Source organism: Onychostruthus taczanowskii, unplaced genomic scaffold (assembly GCF_017590055.1).
Source record: "Onychostruthus taczanowskii isolate IOZ18803 unplaced genomic scaffold, ASM1759005v1 scaffold185, whole genome shotgun sequence".
Lineage (NCBI taxonomy): Eukaryota > Metazoa > Chordata > Aves > Passeriformes > Passeridae > Onychostruthus > Onychostruthus taczanowskii.
The window spans coordinates 229,530-253,851 of NW_024499073.1; positions in this window are offsets into that span (position 1 = coordinate 229,530).

A 24,322-nucleotide genomic window follows, 5' to 3' on the forward strand; every position below is an offset into this window, starting at 1 on the left:
CAACAGAATGAGTAGTGAAAATCCAACTGCTGGATTATATTACATAAGTGATAACCCATGTTATTCCAGTTCTTAAGATATGAGGTGTTCTAGATGGATAATGAGATGATTGACTGTCATAATTAAAAGGTAACTATTGTGTGAGTATTGAGAAAAGTTTTAGTGACGTATAGTTATGTTATTGTAGCTTAGATGTCCTCTGTTCTCCCCATATTTCCCATTTCCCTCCCACTGTATTGTGACCATCAGACAGTCAGGGTTGTCTAGGACAGGTAAAAAAAAAGAAGGCGTGCACATGTCTCCCTTACCTGGGGCAGTTGGGAATGGCAAAGCTTGTTGCTTAGGGGGTGCGGCATGGCAACATCTATCTCCAATCAAGTAACAGGAAAGCAGTCGCCACCGTTAAATGGCAAAGAAGAGCTGACTGACAGACTTTGGGAGGGGCCAGGGCTGGCTGATGCAAATCCCCAGGGTGGGGGAGGTCTCTGTGGTCAAGATGACCCCGAGGTGTTAGAAAGTCTCTTTTTTGCAACCCCACAACTGAAGAAGAAGTCGAGATTCCTCAGCTCTGGTTTTCAAGGTGGTTTATTTCCTCTTATCTAATACATTCTTTATCTGACCCACTCAGGTCTGTCCAACAGGTTGGTTCGTGGCACATTGCACTGCCCTTGGAGTGGTGTCAACATTTTACACTAAGAGCTACGTGTACTTTATTTACAATAATTTTCCAATACCTATCACCTATGTTAGACAGTCTGTCTCTACTCTAAAGCAATCCAAAAGTGCCAGAATCACAGCAGAAGATGGAGGCTAAGAGGAAACAGGAGGAAGGACAGGACATGCCCAAATCCCTCCATCTTGCCTCCTGAACCCCCATTCTAAACCCCCAAAATTCTACTTTTCACCCTGTGACAAATTAACTATCATTCTACTTAAACTCTTGTGGCCTGTAAGTCCTCACACAAAGCTGGTAATTTTTCTCATGGGTTAAAATTGAAGGCACAGGTGTCTTTGACTCCGTGCCAAGGTCTCTGAGCCCCCTGCCAGGATCTTGAGCCATCCAGGGCAGCCAGACGAATGTCCTGGGTTCCAACACCAGGGGTATAAAAGACTGAGCATCCATCTTGAAGAAGAAGTGGCCACGTGGTATGCACGAAAGCCAGTTCCCAATGCTGCAACTTTTTCCTTATGTAGTCTTTTGTTATATTTTTGTTAAGGTTTAATAAACCTTTTTAAATTTGCAAAGTGAGCTGTTGTTTCTCACATGAGGAATTAGAAATAAGGTCCATGACTTAATTCTGTGTTTTTGAAAGCATGTAGATCTTCACTCAAAAATGTTAGCTGAACTGCTCCAAATATAAACTATCTAAGCTATTAAATTTTTATTAAATCTACATTCTTGATTATTGTCTGATGCAGATTTTCTGTGCATGTGGTTTTGGGTTTTTCATTTGTGTCAGTTTAGTTAGAGGTGTTTTGTTGAAGTCTGTGTAATTATTACTACAAGTACCCTGGTAAAAGTAAGTGCCTCATAATTGTATGTGAATTAAACTTTTGGATTACATCCACACTAGGGGGCTGTGTTGCTTTAACAATTTCTGTTTCAAAGAGTAATGTACTAAGAGCAGAGTCCAAACTGTATAAACAACTTGTAAGCAGTACTTTTCCCTATATAACAAAGTGAACAGAATAAGAGTAAATAGGAATGACTTGCAATTTAGACAAATATAGTGCAGGAGCAAAGAAACTTTATTTTCTGTGTACTTTGAAGTACACAAAAAGTTGAAAAGTTGAAGGATAAAGTGGTGCTCTCATTGTCATAAGATCAGTAGAAAGGCTGAGACCTGGTTACTTCAGTAGTAGCATGGGTCCTCAGACCCAGGATGCAATAACCCCGTTTGCTGGAACTGGGGACATGTAGGTTGCTCTTCATCAAGATTTAGAAACTTATAGCACTTTTTTCTTCATAAAGGGGGATTTTCTATACAGAGCATATCCCAGTTACACTGTGTATCCCAGTGCTTCTGCTTTAGTCCCGTTTTTTTGACTGCACCAGTTCAGGTATCTCTACAGGGTGATTTGCTTTGCTATAAACACGGCACTCCTTAAACTATCATTTTAGGAAGCCATTTGCTCTATATCTCAAAAAAAACTGAGTTGCATAGTTTGATATTTTCTCCAGCTTGCTTTCCAGGCCTCATCAGGGCATTGACGTAGAGATATACTGTAGCTCAAGTGGATGCAGTATTGGAAAGTTAACTGAAGTCACCTCCTGCCACTGTAAAGACAGGTAATATCTTTTCTCTCCTCAATTTCTGTTAAACCTTTTAAACACCTAGTGGATCTAAACAATTCTATTAATATATTCCCTTCCTTAAAATGTAAAAAAAGGGTGTTTTAAAGAAAGAAGGTCTTCATGGAATATATCTTTTTACTGAAATGCTGAAGAGCTATTGGTACTGTTCCAAGGAAGCTAAAATAGGCAGCATTTACTATAGTAGGACCTTCTTTAGGCAGCATAAATTTCCTTTAAATTACCGGGTCTTATCTTTTTACATTGTTTGTATACCTCTTAAAAGCTACAACCCCTATTAGAAAGAGTTAGACATCAAGATTAGGTAGAATTTAGACCATTCAAATATGTCTCTTCCTACCAAATCTTATAATTTGATTATATAATAGTGGAGTTTCCTCACTTTTTTCAATAAAAATCTGCATATTGTTTTCAAAAAAGAATATGTGCAGGAGAGCACATTAAGAAAATTTCTGTGTTTTCACTGTTGATGGAGAGTGCCTCCATACATGTCTTATCATTGATATATTTGTCATAAGTAAATTGCTCTCCTTTGGTGAAATAAACTGGTACAGGGATCAATAGATGATGGTATTACTAAATTTCTGGCTGGTGAATCTTGTGTCCTTAGCATGAGTAATGAGGTTCTGCAGGCATTTCTGCCTGTTTTTCTGGGTATGGTCCAGCCTGGTGAATCCTGTTCCTTCTATTTTTTTTTAATTTGTGTTGTTTTAATTAAAAAAATATGTCTAAGAACTGAGAATAAAGTTAACTAAGATTTTTATTGTCTTATGAAAATAATTGCATGTCAAAAATGTGAATGCCTGAAACACTTTTCAGTGGACTGTTTTTATAAATAAAAATAAAATATAAAAATAAAATGTATTACTTCACTGCCACTAAAATGAACACTAAAATTTGTATTGGGAATCCAAACAAAAAAAAAGACGTGAGAACAGGGGGCCCTTGGGCCCCTAATTATACTTCCACTCACTGCAGAAGAAAAGTAGTGTTGCCAGTATTTTTCACTAAATTTCAACTGTCCAAAAGGAATTAATTTATCCAAAGTGAGGGCCAGTGATGAATGACAGCCTCTGAAATTGTTGGGATATAATGCATACTTACCACTGCAAACTGAAATCAGGGTCAGGAATCAGTAAGCAGTGTTTGACATAGCTGATGTGTAACTGTACTTGGAATTGCAATTCAGACTATCCCTTAAATCTAAAACATTTTGGTTTTGGGTGCAGTAACATTAATTTATTTTTACTTCAGCAATAGTACTTACTAAGCAGATCTCCAAATGCCAATTTGTCCTCGGACCAGAAAGTTCCATATTTATATTATTTATTTTGCCTTTTATATTTATATTATTAATAAGAAAGGCTTCCCATGTTAATTGTAATATTAAGCAAAAACGAGAGAATCCTCTCATGAGGAACAAAAATTCTGTTTTCTGCTCTCATTGTGTCTTAAAGAACATATAGGATAAAACAGCAGGAGGAAGGGTGGTACTGAACTGATTATATATCTGCGATTATACTGTGAAATGGCAGATACATTTATTATTAATGTTCTAAATGACAGACATGCACATATACAAAACTTAGAAATTTTCATTTCTTACTCCTTTGTAAGCAGATGGGAGAAAATATTTTCTCTTTGCAGCTCCCTGTATTTTTCTTGGTAAATTGTTGCAATCAACATTTTGTTTTACTATTAATTTCTTATTTTTGTCTTCTCTCTACTAATATCTTTAGCTACTGAATAAGATTAATAATCCCCATACTTTGGCTGCAGAAATTTAATAAAAAAGTTTAATTAAACAAGAGAAGCACAATAAACTTGAAGGGTTCAGCCCTTGCATTGCAGATTCTAGTAATTCTTTTCTGGTTTGTTGTGTGTTTTTAAAAATTGAGAAGGGGGGAAGGCTGGAAGAGAACTTCAGGTTTTTGTATTTAATTGAACTAACAGCATGTGCTGATAAGTAATAAATAACCATGACATAGTGACTAAATAAATTGGTTTCCACAAGCAGTGATTCATTCACTGTCTTTCATTGCCATCAGGTTAAGAGACGGATTCTTTTTGTCAGCCTAAAGGAGAAATGTTCAATAGTGTAACAACCTCCTTTTAATTCCAGCCACAGCACCAGCACCCTTTAAAATGCATTGAATTAATATTAATAAAAATGGAGCAATTAAACAAAACTTGGGCTCCTCATTGACTTACAAATAACACCTGCAGAATCAGTAATGAAGAAAGCATATTGTGGTGATTCAGTGGACTTTTCTGGAAGAAACATTGCTGGTTCTTGTACATTTTGTACAACATGCAAGGTTCTTGTACTTTTGCAGAAAAAAGATTGTTGGTATTGAATCTGGACATCAGGACATCAAAAGGAATTCTGGACACCGGGAGAAATTTATTCTCAGAAAGGGCTGTTAAACATTGGAATGGGCAGCCCAGGGAGGTGGTGGAGTCACAGTCCCTGGAGGTGATCACAAATTGATTGGGCCATGGTGTCTGGGTGACAAGGTGGTGATTAGTCAAAAGTGGGACTATGTGGTCTCAGAGGTCTTTTCCACCCAAAAGCTTTTCTGACCTTTCTATCACGTAGTCCTACAAGAGTGTGATAGAGTAGCCTTGGAGAGATGCTACCAAAGGGAAATTTTGGGCTGTTATAACTTGCTCTTATAATTCAGACTGCATTTGTCAGTAGTTGACAAATTATGCTTATACTCTGCAATTTAAAAAATTTTATTCCTTTCAGGTTTTTGATGTTGAAGAACTCAGCTGATCCCAAACCCATTTCATCAAAGATAATTGGGGTGGTTGGAAGTGTGTGGTTATGGAGGAGATGGCAGTTCAGAACTTGTTCTTATGGTGGGCTCCTTGTTGCATGGCCCTTTCTTAGAAACCTTACCCTAACCATCTGCATGGCAAGGCACATGACTTCAAATGCAATAGAATTTTTAAATAAAATAGTCTTGCTACTTGGCTACTTAAGTGTTACAAAAGGCAGTTTCAAATCCCAGAAGGCATCTTCAAACCTTCTTGCACAAGAAACTGTGCCTACTCTAATTTTTTAAATCAGTTTTACATTTTCTTTTGTCAAAGCTCTTCACTCACCAGACCAATACCCCTAATTAAAGCAACAGCCAACACTGGCTGTAATACAAAGAAAAAGGTTTGCTAGCTCTTTTCTATGTCCTTTAAAGAACAGTGGATCTGATAACACTGAAAACTCTTCATGATATAGTCTTAATGTCACTATGGCATTAGAAAAAGTTCTGACTGTAGCTTCTGCTTTTAGCTCAGCACCAGACCTACAAAAAATATTGAGATTACTCATTACTTATGACATTTCTCTCAAACACCTGTGTTTTATGCCTACAAGTATTCTTGCTGCATTTTCAGCTAATTATTACTCTTTTCTGTTGTGTTTGTACTTGGAAATAAATATTAACCATGTATAGGCTGTTATTTGTCTCTGACATTTATCTAACCTTCTGATTTCTCTTTCCATCCAGTTGTTATGAAACTGTAAGGCTCTACACAGCGTTGGTTCATGTCCAGAACAGTAAAGGAGTGCTCTGCCTGTTCATCAGCACTGGTCATGCTGTTGTTATGCCTTGACAACTCCTAATAGTACTGCCCAGCAGCAATACAAGAGGCACACCACCTTCTCAACACGGAAAGATGCTCCATATAATCTTTCTTCTCCATGTGTTCTGCCAATTTATGGACATAATGCCTGATTTGCTGGTCATGTGAGTTTTTGAAAACTCTACAGATCTGTCACAACAAAGCCAGTTAGTTCAAGAACTGAGTTAGTGCAAGTACCTCTTTTTTCAATCTTCTGTATCATGCCAGCTTATAGTTGTCACCTGTGCAATTGCATACTTTTGTTTCCTTTGGATTTAGGTTTTTTTCCCTCCATAAGCTCCCTTCCTAGACTTTATTTGTGCCTCTTTATACCCAAAGGCTGATATATGTATTTCCTAACTTTTTTGGTTAGAGTAAAACCTCTGACCCATGTGGATTATTATTAAAAAAAAAAAAAAAAAAAAAAAAAGTTATTCGGTGCTCAAGGTTCTCAGAATAGAAGGCTCAAATACCAACTGTAACTGAGCTTACTTGCATTCTATTGAGACCAGAGGATTTTCACAAATCCTGACTTATGTTAATTTTATAAATGTCCATGCTTTTTCTTTCTGCAGCTTTTCTTCTGTCTTCTGTCTCAATCATTGGATCTTGTTGTAACTTCTGGCAGACTGAAGAGCCCACTGTTACCAGGTTTGTGCTTCCTAAGTCGTCCTTAAGAACAGTGATAAATGCATCCACAAACCTGCTTCTAATATGGTAAAAAGATTGAGATCATTAAAATTAAATTCCTCTGCACTGCACCTTTTCCAGTTACTTAATTCATCCTTAATCAGGTCTTCCAGGAATCCTCTCCAGCATTCTGATGCCCTCCTTGACTTGAGAACATTGAATCAGTATAAGACACTTAAGGCCAGCAGGGACCTCAGGCAGTCTCTGCTCCAATCCCCTCCAACCCCATCCACCCCCCTCCACCTGGCTCAGCCACAGAGTCAGGGCATTATCCCATGGGGGCTGGAAACCCTCCAAGGAGGGAGGCATCACTACCTCCCAAACCACACAGCCCTGCTGTGGTTTCTCCTATGGAGAAAAATTTCTCCCTTATCTCCAGGTTCTCTGTCCTTGCTCCGCTTTGTGCCCAGCAGGACACAGGACATTATCCTCAGGCCTGTCTTGAGCTCAGTGGCATTGCTGCTGGGGCTCTGCCTGACTGGGACACAGCTGAACAGTGCTTCTGCCCCAAGTGCATGGGGAGCCTGGTGGACCCTTTCTTCCGCATATCCTGGTCTCTGTGATGGACATGAGAACTAGAAACTTTATTCTATTAGCATTAGCACACATGTCAGCTAGAAAGTACATCTCTGTTCTCCACTCCTTGATAATTTCTTGTTAGTTTTCTCCACTCAGGCCTGTCCTCCTGCAGTAATGTTCTGCCTCATGAATTGCAACTTTCCTGGTTGTGGGATCCACAGCACTTTTTGTTAACCCTTTGGTTTTATTTTTGCATGCACATGGTGAAAACTCCTCACTATTCCTGATTTCAAGCTCTGTATTTAGAATGAATGAGAATTTGAATGAACTGCATAGTGCAGCAGGGCAATCCTCCTTTGCTAAGCTGGTCAGCTAAGGCATAGAAATTTGAAGCCCAGTGCACAAAGTTACTCAAACATCATGCTGACTATTGGAGTGAATATCCTTTTGTAGCTGCTGTTCTATGTTAGGCTTGAGGTTCCCACCTTATTCTTTATTTTCTCAATAAAATGGGCATCAAGCATCCTTTTCACTGTATCTTCTTGGTGCCTTGCTCTGCTCTCAGTCTACTGTTGGTGGTGACAGAACTGCCTCTTTCATACCTATGAGAGAAAACTGACACTCTCATAACTAATAATCTGATAATCTATAAAACTTATTGTTTTGGCATATTAATTTTGGTCTTTCAGACTAAATACAAGTGTGGTTTTCATAGTAAAAGAACTCATACACCTCCTCAAGGCAGTTGCCTCTTTCAGTCCTGTTCAAACTAGTTATTATCTTTTTACTTTCCCTGCACCTGTTTCTCATGCTTCCTTGCTCCTGTCTCTCTGGTTTTAGGTTATGGCTCAATCTCCCCTTGAAGATTTTTGCTAGCAAGGTTTTGATCTCTTGGACAGCCCTATATGCCTTCCCAGATAACTAGAAATTTTTCTTATATCTTTAAAATACAGCCAGTTCTTGAGGTAATCCTGAAGCTTATATAGAGGAAAACATTAGAAATAACATCCTTACCTGCCAGAATTCTTCCGTTTAATATATTTTTTTTTTCTTCCTTTGTTTGAAAGGAACAGTCTAGTTTTAATGAGCCCTATCTCTCCCTCAGTTACTGAGGATAGAAAGGATTTTTGTTGTTCAAAACAACTCTTTTATTGGCAGCAACTAGAAGCTGTTAACATACTACATGGTTTATGGAGAAAAAGGTATTGAACAGAGTTTTTATATAGATGAAAGAAAGAAAGAAGGATGGAAGATATATTGTTTTCACAGATAATTGGTTTGATGTGTGACCTAAGTTATAAATTCCAAAGGAGTTGGTAATATGATTTCTCAGTGCTTTTAATATAATATTGTCCTTAATACAGAACTGAAAAATTCCAATATGCATTTACCTTTAGAGAAATACACTTTCATAAATTCATAGGGCTGGTAGAGTATAGTACAATTTTTCTCAAAATTTGATATAGAAAGTTTTTCTGCTGTACATATTTTACTTTACAGGGTTCAAAACATGTTTTGGTACCCAGATGGTACAAAGTTTCAAGCAGAAAGAAAGCTGATCATGAAGTGCCTAAGTAGTAAATAACATTAAAAAGTATTAAAGAGTCTATATTTCTACTAGTTAAGAATTAAAAACTGAGGGAGAGTGTTTACAGTAACCTGGTACCCTCTTTTTTTTTTAAGATCTGCATGCTTCTCATTAGAGTCTTTGTTGTATGTCCCCTTCTGTAGCACTCCCTGTCATGGTTTGACCCGGAAGTACGGTTTTGGGAAGTTATGGTCAAACCAATCAGTGGCCAAATTTTAGATTGGCACCTGGTGTGGCCACTGGGGATGTGGATACGCCTCTGAGAACACACAGGGGTTAAGAGCAGAGCACTCCCAGAGAGACTTCCTCTTTGGAGTCCGGCAGGTGAGCAGATCGGACCTCTCCCCTGCCCAGCTGCGTCTGGGTGGGGGAGGGGGAAGGCCTGCGGCTTGAGGAAGGGAAGCCGGAACCGCTACGAGATGCAAAGGTGGAGGAGTTCCTGGGATAGTTTAAGCAGCCCCCCCAGAGAGAAGGATAAGCGGTCGGGAGGCCCTCTTCTTGCATTTAAGACAAATTATTTCCAAATTGCCCATCATTCTCCATACTGTATGTATTACTTGCATTTATAGATTATTATATAAGAACAAAAAATTCCTGAACAATGTTGTGCTTGTTTATACAGTATGATGCTCTGACTCAATATTTCCTTTACATTTAATGTATTTTTGTTACTGAAAATATTTATTTTGCTGACACTGTTAATGAATACACTGCTGTTATATTTAGATATAAATTTCAGGGGCCATCTGCAGGAATCATGAACAGATTTCTAAATACTTTATTAGACTGCCTGAATTTGTATGCTAGTCATACTGCAAAATTAAATTGAAGGGTAATTTCTTTTGTCAAATTTTAGGCGTGCTATTATTTCAGGTCTCCAAATTTTTTTGTGGCTCAGAAATGCAGCAGAATTGTTGGTTTGTGAAGGTTTTAACAGCTACAAAAGCCTGTTTCTATATGGCTAAAGAGGAATAAAAACACAATACTATTTGTTCTCATGTGTTCATATATATGCTCAGCATATATGTTCATATGTACATTAACAAGAAGCCTTTCCTTTTACCAGCAGATGGAAGTAAAAAAGGTTGCCCTTGGGAAAGGAGTAAAGGAAAACAATATGGGACACTGGATGCATGATTTCGCTGCACAAAAATTATTGAAAGAAAAATCAGAAACAACTCATGGCCAGTATTGATGAATTTAGTGGCTGCCAATGTTTTCCTCAAATAAAAGTTTTCATTCCATGAAAACCCACTGCCATAGCTTATGAAAGCTGAGTGGACTCATTTTGTGAAGATGCCTGACCTAAACACTCTTTAGGAAATAGGATTCTCTTCTGAATCCCTGCCTTTTGCCAAGAGGGTCGGGGAGAATAATAAATTCCACAACAAATTGTTTATTTCAGTAGCTGCTTAATATGAGTCTCTCTATAGCTGTAGTAGTGGGGTTGGAGGGAACAATAGACAAGAATTGCAGGAGGTTCTGTGGACACTTTAATATCTTCATCTGCAAACGGACAAATTTTAAGTAAGGGCAGGAATAAGGTTGGCTTATGTACTTTGATGGGATGATGTGAGCAAAGCAGGATTTATTTCTTCAGTAATAAAATAATTTTATGTCACACCAATTCATTTATAATTTTTTAAGAGCTAATGAAACATTGAAACATGAGCAGAACACCTCACCTACGAAGACAGGTTGAGGAAGTTGACACTGTTCAGCCTGGAGAAGAAGAGGTTGCCTAGAGATCTCATAGCAAACTTCCAGTATCATCAGGTGGCCTACAAGGAAGCCAGAGAGTGAATCATCAGGAGCTGCAGAAGAAGGGAAGGGGAAACAATGGTTTTAAACTGGGAGTAGGTTTGAATTAGGTGTATTGATTAAGTATTATTTATTACTTAAGAATTAAGGAAATTCTTTACTGAACACTTGTATCACTGTAACTGTGGGACAGCATGCAGAATAATGCCCCAGCTTCTGGTACTCCTTAAACTGACATTTCCTCTGAAACAAAAGATTGTGACATGGTGTCTTAACATCTGCAAAGCTCTGAAATTTAACAAGGGCAAGTGCCATATTCCACACCTGGGATGGGACATGTCTGGTTGTATGTGTGGACTGGGGAATGAGAAGGGGAAGAGTAGCTCCATGGAAAGGGATGTGGTCAATGGCCAGTTGAACAGGATCCAGCAGTGCCCTGGCAGCCAGGAGGGCCCCGTGCCCGGGGGGCATCAGGCACAGGATCACCGCCGGGCAAGGGAGGAGATTGTCCTGCTCTGCTCTGCACTGGGGCAGCCTCACCTCCAGTGCTGGGCCAGTTCTGATGCCATAACACAAAAAGGACATTGGGCTGTCAGAGAGTGTCCAAAGGAGGGAAACAAGGAAGGTGACGGGTTTGGAGGGGAAGCCGCAGAAGAAGTGACTGAGGTCACTTGGTCTGTTCAGCCTGGAGGAGACTGAGGGGAGACCTCACTGCAGTTACAACTTCTTGTGAGGAGAAGAGGAGAGGAAGATGCTGATTACTTCTCTGTGGTGACAGTGACAGGACCCAAGGTAATGGCCTGTAGTTGTGTCAGGGTAGGCTTAGGCTGGATATTAGGAGAAAGTTTTTCACCCAGAAGAAGATTGGCACTGGAACAGGGTCCCTAGGGAAGTGGTCACAGCACCAAGGCTGACAGAGATTGAGAAGCATTTAGACAATACTCTCAGACACATGCTGTGACTCTCAGGTTTGTCCTGTGCAGGAACAGGAACTGGACTTGATGATCCCCGTGGGTCCCATCCAACTCAGCATATTCTATGATTCTATGATTCTAATACACATGTGCATCATGGAACTACACATTCATATGTTTTTCCCAATGAGAGTTTTTAGCAGAGGAATTGTTAGTCCATTTCCTACATGTACCATTTCTGTAACATATCAAGTTTCTAAATTATGGATAAAGTTCCAGAAGAAATTTCTTGCTAAGTTGACTGAGTGATAAAAGCCATAAAGTCACTTTTGTCATTACTCAGAAGTCATTGAGGCCTTTGGAAAATTACACCCCTGGATGTGCATTAACCAGGTTAAGTCTTTGTAAAATTCACACAGTAATCTGAAGAGATCTCTTGAAAGAGCTGACTGAGCTTTCTCATCAAACAAAAATGGATACTATAGAGCCTACAGTCACTCCTGGCCACAGCAGTGGAACACAGTACTTAGAGAATTCACAATATGTAGCTGGAAAACTTGTGCATAATTTGATGAAGAATTCATTCAGGTTTTGCAACACTGTGCCTGAGGGGCTTTTCTGAAAGGTGGAAGGATGAACTGAAAAACTTCACAGCCTTTGTTTGTAGTGATGTTCTTTTCACTTTAACAATCAAAACAAAGTTGTATTTTTAGCAGAGCTATTACTGGAATTAGCATATAAACAAATGCAGGAGAAAGACAAGAAACTGTTCAAGCTGTTTTTCCTATGATATAATTTTCTCAAATGAGCTGACTTTTCTCTAGGGGAAGTCAAATTATTGCATATGAATGTGAATAAGAATTGACAAACTCTTATGTGCCTGTTACAGTCATCTGAAAAATGTCCAGCTTCCTCTTCCCATCTTCTTTTATACTAAGAGGAAAAATTGTTGAGAGTGGGATCTGAAACCCAGAGATTTCAAATGTCTCCCTCTGACCAATAAGTCTGATGCCATTCCACCCATGATTACATTAACTGTTGTGCTTTCTTGAGGTTTCTTTGTGGTGGCACATTTGTGCCTCAGGAATGCCTCCAACCTTGAGTGCACCACAAAGCAGAAACACATAAAAGGAACATTGCTGTAAATTTTATCAATCTGTCTTTCTAATCTCCTAGTGGTTTGACCTCATTCTGGCTCAACTGGTGTTTACAGGTCCTCTACATTTAGTATAATTTGCAACTTTCACAAATGTAATATTTATTCACTTTAAAATGCTATACAAGGAAGGTTTTAAATAGAACCAAAACTGACTGGGTTTCTTTTCCATGAGTATCTGGGTAACTTTGAAAATTTACACCACTGTCTTTCACTCCTAGCTCTGCCATTCAGATTCTGTAAAAGATTGTCTTTGTCCAAACAAATTTGAATATGCGTTTTGAGGTAAGTTTCCTTAAAAATGCTGAAACCTGAAAACATGAAAGTACTGTATCAACATCCAAATACAGTTCATCTGGTCCCATATTCCCTATTACTTCTCAATCTTAGAAGTCAAATAACAGGAAAAAGTTGTTCCATTTGGTCATATTTTATCTTTAAATCTTCAGTCTGGTGCTACAACCAGGCATATATAGGAATGAACCTCTGTGCCAGCTCAAGCAGTTGCTTTCTGAAGGCTGAGTAAAACCAGTGCTCCTCCTCTGAAGATCTGCTAACAGAAGGAAACAAAACAATCTAAAAATGCCCTAGTTCTATTCAGCAAGTATTTTGCCTACAGAAACCTCTATACTGTGAACTGACACTGCATTTCAACCATTAGTTCTTGAAGTTTTTGAACTTCCTTCATATTTTTGTCCTCCATTTCCTGCCCCCTCCCAACCCCCATCATTTGTCAGATTTGTATGTATGAGATGGTGATTAGATTAGCGACACCTTTTTATCAGGGAAAAGCAGTTAGCTTTTCTGTGCAGGAAATTTGAGAAAGGAGTGAAACTGAGCTCAAGAATGATGAATATCAAGATGTCAAAAATCTTGAAAATACTTTCTGTATCATTTAAAAATATAGATGCTTAAATATGAAGTACTTTTTGTTTGTTTTCTCCACTTTTAACTTTGGGCTGGTGTCTTTAATCTCTTTTTTCACAGAGGGACTAAAAAGCTTACTTTGGAAATACAAACTGAAATAAAGATTTCCCTGTCCCATATGGCTGCAGTAGCAGAGACTTTATCAACATAACTTTCTGTGATATTTGCGATAAAATCACACTTTTTTTTTCAAGCTTGGCATTTTTCTTCAGGCTTGGCAGTTAGCTCCTTTACTGTCCAGACTTGTATGTCAATGTCAATAGGCTGTTACTGAAAATTTTCCAGACAGAAAAAATCAGTGAAGATTCATGAGAGAGGTATTTAAGACAGTGATTTGCTCACCTGACTCTTGCCACTGCTTGGAAGACTATGTCTGCCTATTTATGTATATATATTTTTTTTCATTTTTCAAAGTATTCTTGGTTTCTGCTTTCTGAAAGTGCATTTTACAGAGTGGAGAGCATTTCTGCTTTCCTCAGTTCAGATTTCAAGCCACTTTTGCTCTTGCTCTAGCTCTTGCTTTTCTTTTGTTGCAGATATGCTTTACCCTGCAAGCTTAAATCAACTTTTAATAGTTATATCTCTCTCTCCTATGTTTGTTTTGCTTTATTTGCTTTATTTTTCTTCTTGAGCTTCTGCGTCTCTGTTCATCCTTGTCCTTTGCATTGGCTGCCCCTTCTCCTTCTTACATATATATATTTTTTTTGCATTTTTATTTTCCAGAAAATTGATGGCTGATGTGTATAAATTGTGGAACCTCCCCCATCTGCCTTCTGTACACTCTGCCCCACCAGCATCTAGATAAAGTTATCCTGCTTTAGTTAGAGTCACCATTCACTTGGCCAACTCCATGTCTAGCTGGACTCCTAGTCACACTCTCCGAAATCATTCCTGTAAACACAGGGGTGGTGGGGTTTTGTGCAGCAACCTTTTTGGAGGACTTGACAGCCCTAGTGTCATCCTGAAGGCTGAAAGCAGAACTGATGGGGCAGGGATGGGGAGGCATTAGCCATTTTACTTTCTTATTTGTTTGTTGTGCATGTGCCTTCATCTGTCTGTCACAGCTGTTGGAGGCCGAGCAGGATTACAAGAGGTTATGCTACAGTAGCCAAATGAGAAAACAACACCTAGAGATGACCACGCTTGGAGTGCCTGGTCCTGGGCTCCCTGTCCCGAGCAGCGTGGACACACTGGAACAAGTCCAGAGGGGCACTATAAAGATTATCAGAGCGCTGAAGCACCTCTTCTAGGATGACAGGCTGAGAGAGCTGGGACTGTTCAGCCTCAAGAAGAGAAGGCTGGGGCTGACATTATCAAGATGTATGAATACCTCATGGGGAGGTAAAGAAGATGTACGCAGACTCAGTGTGCCTAGTGACAGGACAAGATGTAATGGGCACAAACTGATAGACAGAAAAATTAATTTACACATAAGAAAACCGTTTTTTCCTGTGTGGGATTTTGAGAAACTAGACAAGTGTCTCAGAGTGGTTGTGGAGTCTCCATCCCTGAAGATGCCCAAAATGCAGCGGCACACTGTCTTCAGCAAAATACTGTAGCTTGGCAAGGGAACTAGGCTAGTTCTTCAGAGGTGTCTCTAGCATTTCTATGATCCAGTAACTTTTCTAAGCATTGTCACAGTGGGATTTATCACGCTTTCAATTTAGCAAAATTTTCAGGGAAATTTTCTTGCTTGCAAGAAAAAGGGATTCCTGGATTGCTCTGTTACTCTAATCTGCTTTTCAGCTATGTTGTAAGCGATTCCTGACTATTTTTCCAAGGTATCCTAAAACCCTGTACCTAAAGTAAGATATGTTTTTAGAAGAAGGGTCCACCAAGCACTTGCAGAAATGCGTGGGCCTTTTCTGCATTTTTTTGAAAGAGGCTAAGATGCCTCGTTGGTTGGTGATCTTGTTTTTATTGTCTCATTATTGATAATATTCCATGTGACAATAACTTCACCAAGAGATATTCAATGAACTCAAAAAAAGTTTTGAATATAAAGGTTATATTATCAAATGGTGGTTTGAAAGAAATAAATAGGATTATGAAGATTAGCTTTCTTTAACAATGTCCTAAATTTTTACCTTATCCCTTTCTCATTGCTTTCTCTCTTAAGACATTATGGTTTATTGTGTCTCCACTAGGTACCTTGCATATGATTTACACACTGAATGACTCTGCTTTCAGAGCAAGGTAATGATATAATATCCCCATTTATATTCAGAGCAGTCAACACTTTGTAGCTCTCTGAATAATAAAACCACCTGCATTTAATATACATGGAAAAATGGGAAGGCAAATAGCAGATATAGCACAATCACATAAGTGTAATCAGATAAAATATCACAATATTAGAGCAGATCAGCATCTGGTGATGACTTGAATTTTAAAAGGCTGACAAACAGCATGGTCTAAAGCAATCAGGCATACCTCATTCAGAGCTACTTATTCTAGATTTGATTGCTCTTCTCATATGTTTCTGGCAGATTAAACATTCAGGCTTTCTTATTTTAACTCTTCCTGTGCTGTGCCTCTTTTAGTGGAAAACTACTAGGTCTGACCTCTGCTTTTCCAGAGTGAGAAAGAAACAACAAATTAAAAGAGTGGAGGAAGGAATCCTACTGCCCTGGCTGGTTGCAGTAAATGGAGCCAAACCCTTCTGCAGTGTGCATGCAGTCACACATCAATCTGTGTCCTCTGCCTCTGCAGCTGCTGCCAGGACTTTGGAATCCATTATATATAATGGAAAACTACTAGAAACAGAAAGAGATTTTTTTTTTTTTTTTTTTTTTAATTTTTATTTTTTGTGTCTGGCAATCTCTGGATCAGTGGCTTGTGGAAGTCTTTATTTGTGCATTCCACTGCACTCAATGACACCCTGATGCCCTTTAAGACATCCTGCAGATACACTAACACAAGCAATACAGATCAAGCAATGTCAGAGTAAAGGTGGTGCTTTATACAGCTGGGCTATTGCCTGTCCTCTAATTATTTCTGTGCATTTGTCAATTGCAAGACTTAGAGTTAATGCAGGTGGTGCAGCTGCACCCAAAAGCCATGTGAAGAGCATGTTCTCTCCCTCTTCATTTTCTTCTTCATCACCAACCTCTATTCCTCACCCTCTCACTCTCTTTCCCTCTCTTTAATGCAAGCATCAGTGATGAGGAGCTGCTTGAATTTCTCCTTTCTGATTTTGCATTCCAGGTGATACTACTTCCAGGAATCACATCACTTGCCTCACCTTTTGGGTGTGGGGAGCTCATTCACTTCTGATTAATGAGCTTGTGATTTGACTTTGCATGGTACAAATTGAATGACTGTGTCCCCAGAGTATATTGGGACCCACATGCCTGCTCCTGAACAAAATGCCATACAAACCTTACCCCTGACCTCCCTTTTTCTTTCACATCATAGGACTCTGTGATTACTGTGAGAGCAGAAAACATTTTACTATGGTTAAAATCATGCAAAAATAGAGCATCTGAAGAATAAAGGGAATATTCCACAGCTATGTTTTTTTTCCACATTTGACCACACCTGAGGTTATATAATATCTCAGATATTTTGCATGTAACTATGACAGAGATTCTAGAACCGGAGATCAGCATTCTTTATAAATGTAAAATCTGAAAACAAATGGTGCCATTCCCCATGTACGTGGTTAATAGTAAGCTTTGCCTACTCCAGAATAAAAGACAGAGATTTGTACCTTGGAGAGTGACATATAGGAGGTGTTATCCTATTAATGCCAAGGCACTGTTTTATATTAACACAGTTTAAGTGGTCATTTTTACTCACTCTTCTCCAATAGCATTGAGCCTTCTTTTCATGAGAAGCAGTCTGAACACCATTTTGTCTCCCATGAACTGGCACATGAAAAATAAGAACACATGATCCTCACCAGTAACTGCAGAACTGTTTCCTGCTTTCTGGATTAAGGGTATAAAAAAGAAGATTTTAGAATCTCATTTACAGCTTAGACCCAACATAGCTCTTCCTGTAAGTTTCTTCCCCTATGATTCCCTCTCCTTTTTGAGTGCAGCAGTTTGTTACCTGCTGCCTCCTTAAGAGTGAACAGAAGGGGAGTGGGGAAGAGGCTCTACCATCTTCCTTGGCTGCTGGTGCACACTTACAGCATCAGATACAGAGGAAGGGATAACAGAACTGAAACAGTGATCAGAAAGTTTAAAAACTAGTACTCATAAAACTTGGTTTATCTTATACAAACTCATTTCAACTGTGGGCAAAAAAGGGTAAAAATTCATGGAAGGTATGACCAAAGCGCCACTGCAAACCAGTAGCAGAGCAAAGAGAAGAAGTTAAAATGTATGTGTTGCTTTCTGTCATATGTTTAAACTTTGTGAAACGCAAATATTGACCTTTTTAAAAATTATTTTTTTAAATAACACAGATTTCTTAAGTTTGGAGAAGGACACTCAATGTAGTCCTGCCAGCGAGTTCACTGTCAGGACTGTGTGTTCTTATACTGCTTCCTTACTGCAGCAGATCAATGACCAAATATATTAAGCATCCATTGTGTACAAGGAAAATACATGAGGGATCATTTGTCTTAGTTCTTTCTTTGTATTAATAAGACATGTGGCACAGAGATGAGATAAAGTCTTTGTTCTCTTCTCTCTTCCATCCCTTAATACTTCTGATTCAAGTTTCATTGTACTCATATCTTTATCATGTTCCTTTGGTTTGTAGTGTTCTGTAATAAGAACTTTGTCTTCCACAGGTCAGTGCTGTTGACTGCATTACACCTGCCCTAGACTGCAGGTGAATCACTTTTGGAGTACACAAAATAAAGTTACTGCTGTTACTGTACACAGCTTTTTCTTTGTACAATAATATGTTACTGCTTAGAAGTTGACTAATAACAACCAGAACACTAAGTGTCTTTAGCCAGGGCCTACAAAATCCAAGAGTCTGAAGCCCAGGCTGCAAAGAAATAAGATACTAATCTTTCTCCTTTTCACTGGAAAAAAAGTTGTGACTAGTGGAGCATTCTGAATTCAGAACATTCACTCTATTTTTTGGTTTAAAGGATGGAAAGGAAGTCGAATGGAGTTGGACTCTAGTCACATTTTTTATATTTCTAAGGCATATATGGGTAATTTCTCCCCTTTCACAAGACTTTTTTGCCCTGTTCTCAGCACTGGTGATGCTACACCTTAAGTACTGTGTCCAGTTCTGGGACCCTCAGTTTAGGGAGGATATTGAGATGATCAAATGCATCCAGAGGAGGTTGACAAGGCTGGTGAAGGGTCTGGAACAAAAGCCCTATGAAGAATGGTTTAGGGATTTGGGATTGTTTAGCCTGGAGAAGAGAAGGCTCAGGGGATACCTTATCACTCTCGACAGCTGCCTGAAAGGAGGTTGGATGTTGTAGCCAGGTGGAGATTCGCCTCTTTTCTCAGGCAACCAGTAACAAGACGAGAGGACACAGTCTTAAAATGCACAAGGATAAGTTTAAACTAGGCATTAGAAAAAAAAAAAATATTTACAGAAAGAGTCATTTGGCATAGGAATAGGCTGCCCAGGGAGGTGGTGGAGTCACCGTCCCTGGAGTTGTTTAAGAAAAGACTGGATGTGGCACTCAGTGCCATGGTCTGTCTGAGAAGTTGGTGTTTAACCATAGGTTGGACTTGATGAACTCCAAGATCTTTTCCAACCTAGTGAATTCTGTGATTCTGTGGTTCTGTTACTTTCTCTTTTGCTTATCCTTTATAGGATAAGCAAACAGTGAAAACATCTGAAAACAGTAAGTATGTGTTTGGTTTGACACACAACTTGGGGCTAGCTTTAGGTCTGGGTTTAAGCTTGATTTAGGGGTCCAGCAGGACCACTCAGGGAAGAAAGTCCCCAGTGGTGAAGGAATCTAGGCACAGGTTTCCAAAAACATGTAACATAAGAGACCTTCTTGCACCATCTGACACAAGCCCCATCCTTCACCGGGTGTTGGATGCTCACTGTCATGACAGAGTCAAACAAAAATCCTGTTTGAATTCCACATTGAGTATAAATGGTTAAATCCTTGTCAGCAGGAGTCAACACATAACTTACACTCAGTTGCAGTTCATCTGTATAAGAAGCTCTATCACACTTTCTTTTCCATGCTAAGGCATAAAAATTAATAATCAACAGAAAGATGCTGTCAACTTTTGAAATATAAGTTACCTGCACTGTCTGGTTGGGTGTGGCATGCTCCTGAATATTCTGCTGTCCAGCAGCTGTAAATTCATCAGCTCTGTCGTGGCCTCAAATCAAACTGTCTCCTTGGGTGGCTGCTAACCTAAGATCACAAGCAGAATGGTCAATTCTGCTTTTTTAGGAATACTTTTCTTCCTTCATAGCATTGCTGTGAAGATGTATACCTTTGGATGGAATGTAGTATTTATACAGATGCATTTTTTCCCTCTGTTTTATGCTAAATATAATGTTGAACTCTGGGTTTATTTTAGCAGATGTGCAAAGAATCTAGTATTTTATATGCAACTTGGGAGGATTTGAGTGTCAGATCTTGCAAAGATTTCATTGAATATCTGCGTCTAAATGCTTAAGTCAGAGAATTTCTAGGTCTGGGATATTGTTTTCCTTTGAGAACAACTTGAACAAACACAATTCTCCCCTCTTGACATTTTCAACCCATATCTTCCTTTTCCATCTTTATCTCAGTTGTTTCTTTTTTATTCCTTCTTTTTTCTTCTTCTTCTTCAGCTTGTGATCTAGAGTCGTATGTACATGAATACATGCGAAATGAGTCTGGTTTGGTGTGCTAAGGAGTGAAATTTTTCTTCATCCCTTGGATAACTAATTTCTTCCAGTCTCAGGGAAGAGTGAGATACAGTAACATGGCAAGGAATAGAGACAAAAGAGTCGTATCCCATAAGATGGTTGTCACTTATTTTGAAGAGCATAGCAGTAGTGAAAATTACCAGCTTTTGCATATGCATGAACTCTCCCCACTTCTTTCCCCCCACGCTCTTCTTTGCCTCTCCCTTGCTCGTGTTCGCTGTCAGGGAGACATTTCCTGACTTGTTGCTTGAAAGGCTTCCATCTTGCTTCATCTCTTGAAAGGGAAGAGGATTTTTAAAAATTTGTGTAGAAAAAATCTCAGTCAGCCCATCAGATATTGCAGCTCATTAACGAAATACCAAAATGGGAAACTTGACATCTAAATGTTAAAAGAGCTGTTACTCCCTACATATCCAAAATCCCACATCTGGTGTCCTCCCAAAAGCTAAAATAGAGTAGGACCCTCCAGGATTACAGGTTTCCATATAGAAAGTGGAAAATTATGCAGTAAATCACCACTAATATTTGTTATGCTTCCTTATACACACGGACACACAGTAAGCCCATCCTTTTGCAGTCTGAGGGGAATATAGAGTCATCATTGCTCAGCCATATCAATGCTAGCATTAGTAAGTGTTACCCAGATGTGCTGGGGAGAAAAATATACTCCCTTGCTTCCATGCCATTTTACAGCTATCACAGATATGTTGCCACAAAAGTGTGATTGAACTGTTGGCAGCTATTCTACACCCAGGCTGAGAGCTGATGTTACTGAAAGCAAGTTATCACTGCTGAGCTCAGATACCTAACTTTCATTAGCATTTGAGGTCGAAAAGCAGTCAGTAGTGTGTACCAATTGTACATTAACTTTTATCTCTGAGTGGTGATCTCTCTACATGAATCCTCATGAAAACTATTTTTCAATTGATAGAAAACATCTGGAATTTCAAAGGAATTCAGATATTTTTAAAATATAGAAGTAATCTCTCATTACTTGTATTCAGTAAAGTAGTATTGCCAAGTAGTTAAGTAGGCTAAATAACGAGAAAGACACAATTAACATATTTTCAAATGCATCAATGTTATGGCTTGTCATGTCTTTCTTCCTGCTTCAAATTAGCAATGACAGACACTGAGACCCTATTAATTTCTTAATCGGCTGATAGGCATGGAGCAAAGAATAATATAAATTAGCACTTGGGTTTATAAACCTGCAAACCCTGGGGATGATAACGTGTAGAGTAAGAGGCGGAAAGAGGAAACACACAGGTTGAAGTCAAAGTCCTCCACCTGAATTTTTGTTCTTCTGGTGAAATCAGAATCAAATTCTAAAATAATTCCTTAATTTTTCTTGAAAAAAGAATGCTGAGCCAAGTCCAAACCCTATGCTTCAGAACTATAAACCTAATTTAAAAAAAATTTCTGTTGTGAATTAAGCATTAGGAAATGTTAAAATTTAGAAGTTCCTGAGAATATTTGTATCCCTAATTCAAGACTGTGATGTCACAGTAGGGAAGTATGTGCAAGTAGGGAAAAAAACCCCACATTCACATAATTTATAGAAATAGTGAAGTTATTTATTTTGACTTTCATATTGCCGGTGTGTATCTACCTTCTTCAAGCTGTTCCTTTCTACACTTAGCAAGAATGTTTAGAAGGGTGTAGACACTTCAGTTAATCTTGGAGACCTGCAGTAACAGTTGAAGAAAATGAAGTTTAAAGTTTAATAATTTCTGAATAGAAAAATAATTCCAAAAAGGGATATAGATATAAATAAAATAAATAAATAAATAAATAAATAAATAAATAAATAAATACTTATATTCATCCCCGAAATTTCCGTGATAAATTGAGATTAAACACGTATGCAAATAATTAACTTTAATGAAGATGCTCAAAGGAGCATCTATTTTTAACTAGATGCAAAAAGCTTGTATTTATTTCATCTGGAAATTTCAGGGAGAGTATGAATTTAAAGCTAATTTTATCTTTCACTCCAAGTGGTTTAAGCAAACATGAGTGACATGATGCATCTGTCAAATAATCCAGTTATTTAAGAAGGAAGCTTAAATGCTCACTTTTTAGCACTTCTGTTCTGCTTTTTACTGTAGGAATGGTGGACAAGTTTCATTCTTTTGAGAACCAATTCAACCCCAAAGTTTGTTTTCAACACGTTATGGTTGAAGGGACACAATGGGCACCTCTGTACTTTTATTTTGTTTTTAACTTCAATTTTCAATACTACTGAATTTAAAATAAGGCATGATAAACAGAAGGTGTATTTGAAAAGAAATTTTTTGATTTATCTTCTTTTTTTTGAATCTGTCAGAAGACACTTCTAGTAGTCACAAAACACATCACTGTGGTTCATCCTTAGGGAATTGCCCCTGCTCAAACAACCAGTGTAACTCCTTTTTCTCTGCTGTAAGGCTTGTTTTTGTTGTTTGTAATTTTTTACAGCATGCCTCACAAAGGTCACCAGGACCACTATGAAAAATGAGAAATACAGACACTGAATAAGCAATAACCTTACCATCACTGTGAATTAGCTGGATTGCAAGGTAATCCTGCTTGTTTCTGGTGTAACTCTGTAAAAGCCTTCTCCCTACTTCCACTTCTTTCAGTACTTCCTATCGTGCCTTGCCATGGGAAAAGCATGGGGTGCTGAATGAACATCCTATGTATTCAACAACATATTTAACTTTTCATTTACTTTGTGTGTGTGTGTGTTTTTTGTTTTTGTTTGTTTTTTTTTTTTTTTTTTTTTTTCTCTTTGACAATGTAACAGCCTACATAGCTGGAGGCTGCATTCTCATTCCTTACATTGCCAAGTGACTAATTCCAAGGAGACTGTTGCTAAAACAAAGTGCCATGGAAGAATATGTGCCCTAAGAATAAACTCCGTAATGGATATAGGAAGCAGCACAAACCCTTCGTGCTTCTCCTCCTCTTCTCACCATTTGAAAGACTTGGGCTCATTGTGATTTCTCTCAAGAGCCATGCCCTGTAATTCAGCAAGGTGCAGTCCCCTTGTTTTTGCACAATTTTTCTGATTTAAAGTTGTTTCTAATTAAGGTGAGGGTCAGCAGTCCCATATGTCAGTGTTTTATTTCAGCTGTGGTGAAATAGGATGGCGCTGGTGATGTCTGCCATAAAACTTCTTGGGAGTTCAATCATGAAACACAGTCTCTCTCATCCTGCTCTGTCCATTATTTGTACCCTCACTTTCCAGGTGACAGAAACATTTTTTAAAAGTATAAGCCATGGGAACTGTCTGAGAGGACAACTGTGAAAGACTTTAGCAAATTATACGTGGATTTATTAATTTGTAAAAGGAAAGGAAAGGAAAGGAAAGGAAAGGAAAGGAAAGGAAAGGAAAGGAAAGGAAAGGAAAGGAAAGGAAAGGAAAGGAAAGGAAAGGAAAGGAAAGGAAAGGAAAGGAAAGGAAAGGAAAGGAAAGGAAAGGAAAGGAAAGGAAAGGAAAGGAAAGGAAAGGAAAAAAGAAAAGAACCTCCAAAGAATGCAAAAATCAGATTAATTTCAAGAAATCTTCATTTCCTTGTCTAGTGAATGTCTATTTTTACCCTCCCCCTCAGCAGTGGCAGGTTTTCTAGCAAACTAAAACAGATGAGGAAGGAAAGATGTGGTGGGCCTAACTGAATGATAATAGAAAATGATGTCTTGAATATTACAAATTAAGAAGCAGTTTCTTAAAACAATTGCTTCTGAAACCCTCAGAGGTAATGGTGTTTTACTGAAAGAGTATTTGGAGGACACAGGTTGTGAGGGAGAAAAGTGAAAAGCTGAGATACCCTCACCAAAGTGTTGGTCAAATTTGAACATTAAAGTTGCACTCTGCTTGCAGTAGTGACTTAGATGAAGTATATAACCTGAGGTGATTTTCCTACTGGGCATAATAAGCTCTTAATTTTAATTTACTTTTTCTCTACATCAGTAACTACAAGGTGCATTAACTTGTTAAATGCAGAAGAGTCTCAGCTGATTTGCTGAAAAATAGAAGT